Source organism: Triticum aestivum, chromosome 1B (genome assembly GCF_018294505.1).
Source record: "Triticum aestivum cultivar Chinese Spring chromosome 1B, IWGSC CS RefSeq v2.1, whole genome shotgun sequence".
In the NCBI taxonomy this organism is placed as follows: domain Eukaryota; kingdom Viridiplantae; phylum Streptophyta; class Magnoliopsida; order Poales; family Poaceae; genus Triticum; species Triticum aestivum.
Window position 1 is genome coordinate 527,902,406 of NC_057795.1, and position 8,637 is coordinate 527,911,042.

An 8,637-nucleotide genomic window follows, 5' to 3' on the forward strand; every position below is an offset into this window, starting at 1 on the left:
TAATTATTGTATGACCTATGTGTCAATCATTAAGCGCTATGTAATGCTTTACTTTATCGCTGAGCAGTAGCAATAGTAGTATAAGCATGGTTGGCGTGACAACCTCGACGGTGACATGATGATGGAGATCATGGTGTCATGCTGGTGACAATGGAGATCATGCCGGTGCTTTGGAGATGGAGATCAAAAGCACAAGTTGATGGCCATATCATGTCACTTATGATTTGCTTGTGATGTTAATCCTTTTATGCATCTTATTTTGCTTAGGACGACGGTAGCATTATAAGGTGATCCCTCACTAAAATTTCAAGATAAAATTGTGTTCTCCCCAAGTGTGCACCGTTGCGGAAGTACGTTGTTTTGAAGCACCACATGATGATCCGGTGTGATAGACTCTACATTCACATACAATGGGTGCAAGCCAGTTTTGCACATGTGGAACACTTGGGTTAAACTTGATGAGCCTAGCATGTACAGATATGGCCTCATAACACAAGAGACCGAAAGGCCGAACATGAGTCATATATTAGATATGATCAACATGGAGATGTTGACCATTGAAACCACCTCATCTCACATGATGATTGGACTTTGGTTGGTGAATTTAGATGATGTTACACTCGGACGACCGGAGGGATGTCGATTTGAGTGGGAGTTCTTAAGTAATATGATTAGTTGAACTCATTATCATGAACATAGTCTAAATTGTCTTTGCAAATTATGTTGTAGATCAATAGCTTGCGCTATAGCTCCCTGTTTTAATACGTTCCTAGAGAAAGACTAAGTTGAAAGATATTGTAAGAAATTATGCGGACTAGGGCCATAGTCTGAGGATTGTCCTCACTGCTGCATAGAAGCCTTATGTCCTTGACGCACTGCTCGGTGTGCCAACCCCTCTAGCGTCATCTATGGATGTTGTGAACATCCGGCAGACACGTTTAGATGACTACTTGATAGTTCAGTGCGCCATGCTTTACAACATAGAATCGGGGCACGGAAGACGTTTTTGAATGCCATGGAACATATGTGATGTTCCAGAGTTGAAATTGGTATTTCAGGATCATGCCTGTGTTGGGAGGAATGAGACCTCTGACAAGTTCTTTGCCTACAAGATGGAGGATAATAACTCAGCTAGTGAGCATGTGCTCAGAATGTCTGGGTACTACAATTGCTTGAATCAAGTGGGAGTTAATCTTCTAGATAAGATAGTGATTGACAGAGTTCTCCAGACACTATCACCAAGCTACTGGAACTTCGTGATGAACTATAACATGCAAGGGATGGAGATGATCCCAGAGCTGTTCGCGGTAGGCCACGAAGGTAGAAATCAAGAAGGATCATCAAGTGTTGATGGTTTACAAGACCACTAGTTTCAATAAGGGCAAGGGCATGAAGAGAAACTTCATGAATGGCAAGCCAGTTGCTGCTCCAGTGAAGTAACCCAAGGTTGAACCCAAACCTGAGACTAAGTGCTTCTATTGTAAGGGGAACGGTCACTGGTAGCGGAGCTACCCCAAATACTTGGTAGATAAGAAAGCTGGCAACCTCAACAAAAGTATATTTAATATACATGTTATTGATGTGTACCTTACTAGTACTCCTAGTAGCACCTGTGTATTAGATACCGGTTCAGTTGCTAATATTGGTAACTGAAAACAAAAGCTGTGGAATAAACGGAGACTAGCTAAGGGCGAGGTGACGATGTGTGTTGGAAGTGTTTGAAAGGTTGATGTGATCACCATCACACGCTCCCTCTACCTTCGAGATTAGTGTTGAACCTAGATAAATGTTATTTGGTGTCTGCGTTGAGGCATGAACACAATTATATTGTGTTTATTACAATAAAGTTATTCATTTAAGTCAGATAATAATGGTTATTCTATTTACATGAATAATACCTTCTATGATCATACACCCAAGGTGAATGGTTTGTTTAATCTCGATCGTAGTGATACACATGTTCATAATATTAATGCCAAAAGATGCAAAGTTAATAATGATAGTACCACATACTTGTGGCACTGCCGCTTAGGTCATATTGGTGTAAAGCGCATGAAGAAACTCCACGCTGATGGACTTTGGGAGTCACTTGATTTTGAATCACTTGACACATGCGAACCATGCCTTATGGGCAAGATGACTAAAACCCCGTTTTCTGGTACATTGGAACGGGCAAGTGACTTGTTAGAAATCATACATGCTGATGTGTGTGGTCCGATGAGTGTTGATGCGTGCGGTGGATATCATTATTTCCTCACCTTCACCGATGATTTGAGTAGATATGGGTATGTTTACTTAATGAAGTATAAGTCTGAAACATTTGAAAAGTTCAAGCAATTTCAGAGTGAAGTTGAGAATCATCGTAAAAAGAAGACTAAATTCCTATGATCCAATATAACGGGAGAATATCTGAGTTATGAGTTTGGCAATCACTTAAGACAATGTGGAATTATTTCACAGTTGACGCCACCTTGAACACCACAGTGTAATGGTGTGTCCGAACGACGTGGTCATACCTTATCAGATATGGTGCATTCTATGATGTCTCTTGCCGATCTACCACTATTGTTTTGGGGTTATGCATTAGCGACAACCACATTCACTTTAAATAGGGAACCATCTAAGTCCGTGGAGATGACACCGTATGAACTGTGGTTTGGCAAGAAACCTAAGTTGTCGTTTCTTAAGGTTTGGGGCTGCAACACTTATGTGAAAAGGCTTGAGCCTGATAAGCTTCAACCCAAAGCGGACAAATGCATTTTCATAGGATACCCAAAGGAGAAGATTGGGTATACCTTCTATCTCAGATATGAGGGCAAAGTGTTTGTCGCTAAGAACGGGTCCTTTCTTGAGAAAGTGTTTTTCTTGAAAGAATTGAGTGGGAGGAAGATAGAACTTGATGAGGTTGTTGAACCATTACTTCAACCAGAGAGTAGCGCATCAAAGAAAGATGTCTCTGTGGCACCTACGTCAGTTGAAGAGGAAGCTAGTGATGATGATCATGAAGCTTTGGATCAAGTTAATATCGAACCTTGTAGGTCGACAAGGGTACGTACAGCTTCTGAGTGGCACGGTAACCCTGTCTTAGAGGTCATGTTGTTGGACAACGGTGAACCTACGACCTATGGAGAAGCGATGGTGGGCCCGGCTCCCAACAAATGGCTAGGAGCCTTGAAATCCGAGATAGGATCCATGTATGAGAACAAAGTATGGACTTTGATGGACTCGTGCGATGATTAGCAAGCCATTGAGAATAAATGGATCTTTGAGAAGAAGACATATGTTGATGGTAATGTCACCATTTATGAAGCTCGACTTGTCACAAAGAAGTTTCCGACAAGTTCAAGGAGTTGACTATGATGAGACTTTCTCACTCATAGCGATGCTAAAGTCTGTTGGAGTTATGTTAGTAGTTGTTGCATTTTCATTTACGAAATCTAGCAGATGGATGTCAAAACAAAGTTTCCTTGACGGTTTTCGTGAGGAAAGGTTGCAAGCTCCATTGATCCTTCTATGGACTGGAGCAAGCATCTCAGAGTTGGAACATACGCTTTGATGAGGTGATCAAAGCTTTTGGTTATATTCAAAGTTTGCAAGAAACTTGTATTCACAAGAAAGTGAGTGGGAGCACTACAACATTTCAGATAAGTATATGTGGCTGACATATTGTTGATCAGAAATGATGTAGAATTTCTGGAAAGCATAAAGGGTTGTTTGAAATGAGTTTTTCAAAGGAAGACCTGGGTAAGTCTGCTTACATATTGGGCAACAAGATCTATACAGATAGATCAAGATGCCCGATAAGACTTTCATAGAGCACATACCTTGACATGATTTTGAAGGAGTTCAAAATGGATCAGTGAAAGAAGGAGTTCTTGCTTGAGTTGTAAGGTGTGAGGTTGAGTAAGACTCAAAGATCGACCACGACAGAAGAAAGAGAAAGGACGAAGGGTCGTCCCCTATGCCTTAGCCATAGTCTCTATACGGTATGCCATGCTATGTACCCCACCGGAGGTGTGCCTTGCCACGTGTCTAGCAAGGTGGTACAAGAGTGATCGAGGAGTGGATCACCGGGCAATGGTCAAAATTATCCTAGGAGGAATAAGGAAATGTTTCTTGGTTATGGAGGTGATAAAGAGTTTAGCGTAAAGGGTTACATCGATGCAAGCTTTAACACCTGTCTGGATGACTCTGAGTAGCAAACCGGATACACATAGTGGAGCAGCCATTTGGAATAGATCCAAGTGGAGCTTGGTAGCAGCATCTACATTATGACATAGAGATTTGCTAAGCACACACAGATCTGAATGTTGCAGACCTGTTGACTAAAACCTCTCTCACAAGCATAACATGATCAAACCCTATAACTCATTGAGTGTTAATCACATGGTGATGTAAACTAGATTATTGACTCTAGTAAACTCTTTGGGTGTTCGTCACATGGCGATGTGAACTATGAGTGTTAATCACATGGAGATGTGAACTAGATTATTGACTCTAGTGCAAGTGGGAGACTGTTGGAAATATGCCCTAGAGGTAATAATAAATTGGTTATTATCATATTTCCTTGTTCATGATAATCGTTTATTATCCATGCTAGAATTGTATTGATCGGAAACTCAGATACATGTGTGGATACATAGACAACAACGTGTCCCTAGTAAGCCTCTACCGGACTAGCTCGTTGTTCAAAGATGGCTATGGTTTCCTAGCCATGTGCTACCTCTTGAGCACTACGTTGGTTTTCCCTTGAAGAGGAAAGGGTGATGCAGCAAAGTAGTGTAAGTATTTCCCTCAGTTTTTGAGAGCCAAGGTATCAATCCAGTAGGAGGCTACACGCAAGTCCCTCGTACCTACACAAATAAACAAGAACCTCGCAACCAACGCGATAAAGGGGTTGTCAATCCCTTCACGGCCACTTGCGAAAGTGAGATCTGATAGAGATAATAAGATAAGATAAATATTTTTGGTATTTTTATGATATAGATTGAAAAGTAAAGATTGCAAAATAAATTAGATCGGAAACTTATATGATAGAAAATAGACCCAGTGGCCATAGGTTTCACTAGTGGCTTCTCTCAAGATAGCATAAGTATTACGGTGGGTAAACAAATTACTGTTGAGCAATTGATAGAAAAGTGCATAGTTATGAGAATATCTAGGCATGATCATGTATATAGGCATCACGTCCGCGACAAGTAGATCGAAATGATTCTGCATCTACTACTATTACTCCACACATCGACCGCTATCCATCATGCATCTAGAGTATTAAGTTCATAAGAACAAAGTAACGCATTAGGCAAGATGACATGATGTAGAGGGATAAACTCAAGCAATATGATATAAACCCCATCTTTTTATCCTCGATGGCAACAATACAATACGTGCCTTGCTGCCCCTGCTATCACTGGGAAAGGACACCACAAGATTGAATCCAAAGCTAAGCACTTCTCCCATTGCAAGAAAGATCAATCTAGTAGGCCAAACCAAACTGATAATTCGAAGAGACTTGCAAAGATAACCAATCATACATAAAAGAATTGAGAGGAGATTCAAATATTTCTCATAGATAAACTTGATCATAAACCCACAATTCATCGGATCTCGACAAACACACCGCGAAAAGAGTTACATCGAATAGATATCCAAGAAGATCGAGGAGAACATTGTATTGAGATTCAAAGAGAGAGAAAAAGCCATCTAGCTAATAACTATGGACCTGAAGGTCTGTGGTAAACTACTCACAACTCATCGGAGAGTCTTTGGCGTTGATGTAGAAGCCCTACATGATTGATTCCCCTATGGTGGAGTGCCGGAAAAGGCTCCAAGATGGGATCTCACGGGGACAGAATGTTGCGGTGGTGGAAATAGGGTTTTATGGTGCTCCCTGATGTTTTCTGGGTATGCAAGTATATATAGGCGAAGGAAGTCGGTCAAGGGAGCCACGAGGGGCCCACGAGGGTGGGGGCACGCCCACCCCCCTAGGGCGCGCCCTGGACCCTTGTGGTCGCCTCGTTTACTTCTTGACGTCCACTCCAAGTCTCCTGGATTGCGTTTGTTCCAAAAAGATCTCTCCCGAAGGTTTCATTCCATTTGGACTCCGTTTGATATTCCTTTTCTTCGAAACACTGAAATAGGCAAAAAACAACAACAATTTGAGTTGGTCCTCCGGTTAATAGGTTAGTCCAAAAAATGATATAAAAGTGTATAGTAAATTCCATAAACATCCAAAACGGGTAATATAATAGCATGGAACAATCAAAAATTATAGATACGTTGAAGATGTATCAAGCATCCCCAAGCTTAATTCATGCTCGTCCTCGAGTAGGTAAATGATAAAAACAGAAATTTTGATGTGGAATGCTACCTAGCATATTTCTCAATGTAATTTTCTTTATTGTGGCATGAATGTTCAGGTCCAAATGATTCAAGATAAAAGTTCATATTAACATAAAAATAGTAATAGTTCAAGCATACTAACAAGTAATCATGTCTTATCAAAATAACATAGCCAAAGAAAGCTTATCCCTACAGAATCATATAGTTAGGCTATGCTTCATTTTCTTCACACAAAATACTCCTATCATGCACAACCCCGGTTTCAGCCAAGCAATTGGTTCATAATTTTTAACGCGCTTCAGCTTTTTTAACTCTCACGCAATACATGAGCGTAAGCCATGGATATAGGACTATGGGTGGAATAGAACAAGATGATGGAGGTTGTGTGGAGAAGAAAAAAAAGGAGAAAATCTCACATTGAAGAGGCTAATCAACGGGCTATGGAGATGCCCATCAATTGATGTCAACATGCGGAGTAGGGATTGCCATGCAACAGATGAACTAGAGCTATAAATGTATGAAAGCTCAACAAAAGAAACTAAGTGGGTGTGCATCCAACTCAGCTTTCTCATGAAGACCTAGGGCATTTTGAGGAAGCCTATCATTGGAATATAACTCTAATAATGAAGATCATCACACTTTTATTTATTTACAACTCAAGAATTACAACTCAATACTTAGAACAAAATATGACTCTATGTGAATGCCTCCAGCGGTGTACCGGGATATGCAATGAATCAAGTGACATGTATGAGAGAATTATGAAGGTGGCCTTGCCACAAATACGATGTCAACTACATGGTGGAACATGTCATAATAACGGAACGGTGGAAGGTTGCATGGCAGTATATCTCGGAATGGCTATGGAAATGCCATAATAGGTAGGTATGGTGGCTGTTTTGAGGAAGATATAAGGAGGTTTATGTGTGATAGAGCGTATCGTATCACGGGGTTTGGATGCACCGGCGAAGTTTGCACCAACTCTCAAGGTGAGAAAGGGTAATGCACGGTACCGTAGAGGCTAGCAATGATGGAAGGGTAAGAGTGCGTATAATCCATGGACTCACATTAGTCATAAAGAAATCATATACTTATTGCAAAAGTTATTTAGCCCTCGAAGGAAAGTACTACTACGCATGCTCCAAGGGGAAGGGTTGGTAGGAGTTAACCATCGCGCGATCCCGACCTCCACTCACAAGGAAGGCAATCAAAGAGCACCCCATGCTACAAATTTGTTACACAACTTTTACCATACGTGCATGCTACGGGACTTGCCAACTTTTAAAACAAGTATTTCTCAATTTCATAATTACCCAACTAGCATGACTCTAACATTACCACCTTTATATCTCTAAACAATTATCAAGCATCAAATTGATCATAGCATCCAATGCACTTTATATGATAGTTTTATTATACCCAACTTGGATGCCCATCATATTAGGACCAATTTTATAACCATAGCAAATACCAATGCTGTTCGAAAATACTCTAAAAATAATATAAGTGAAGCATGAGAGATCAACAATTTCTACAAAATAAAACCACCGCCGTGCTCTAAAAAGATATAAGTGAAGCACTAGTGCAAAATTTTCTAGCTCAAAAGATATAAGTGAAGCACATAGAGTATTCTAATAAATTCCGATTCATGTGTGTCTCTACCAAAAGGTGTGTACAGCAAGGATGACTAAAATCAAAGACTCATATCATACAAGACGCTCCAAGGAAAACACATATCATGTGGTGAATAAAAATATAGCTCCAAGTAAAGTTACCGATAGACGAAGACGAAAGAGGGGATGCCTTCCGAGGCATCCCCAAGCTTAGGCTTTTAGTTGTACTTGAATTACCTTGGGGTGCCTTGGGCACCCCCAAGCTTAGGATCTTGCCACTCCTTATTCCATAGTCCATCAAATCTTTACCCAAAACTTGAAAACTACAGAACACAAAACTCAACGGAAAATCTCATTAGCTCCGTTAGTGCAAGAAACCAAAACACCACTTTAAGGTACTGTAATGAACTCATTATTTATTTATATTGGTGTTAAAACTACTGTATTACAACTTCACTATGGTTCATACCCCCTGATACTAGCCATAGATTCATCAAAATAAGCAAACAACACACGAAAAACAGAATCTGTCAAAAATAGAACAGTCTGTTGTAATCTGTAACTTTAGAATACTTCTGGAACTCTAAAAATCCTACCAAAATAGGAAGTCCTAGGAAATTTTTCTATTGATCTACTACAAAAAGAATCAACTAAAAATAACGTTTATGTGATTTAATAAAAT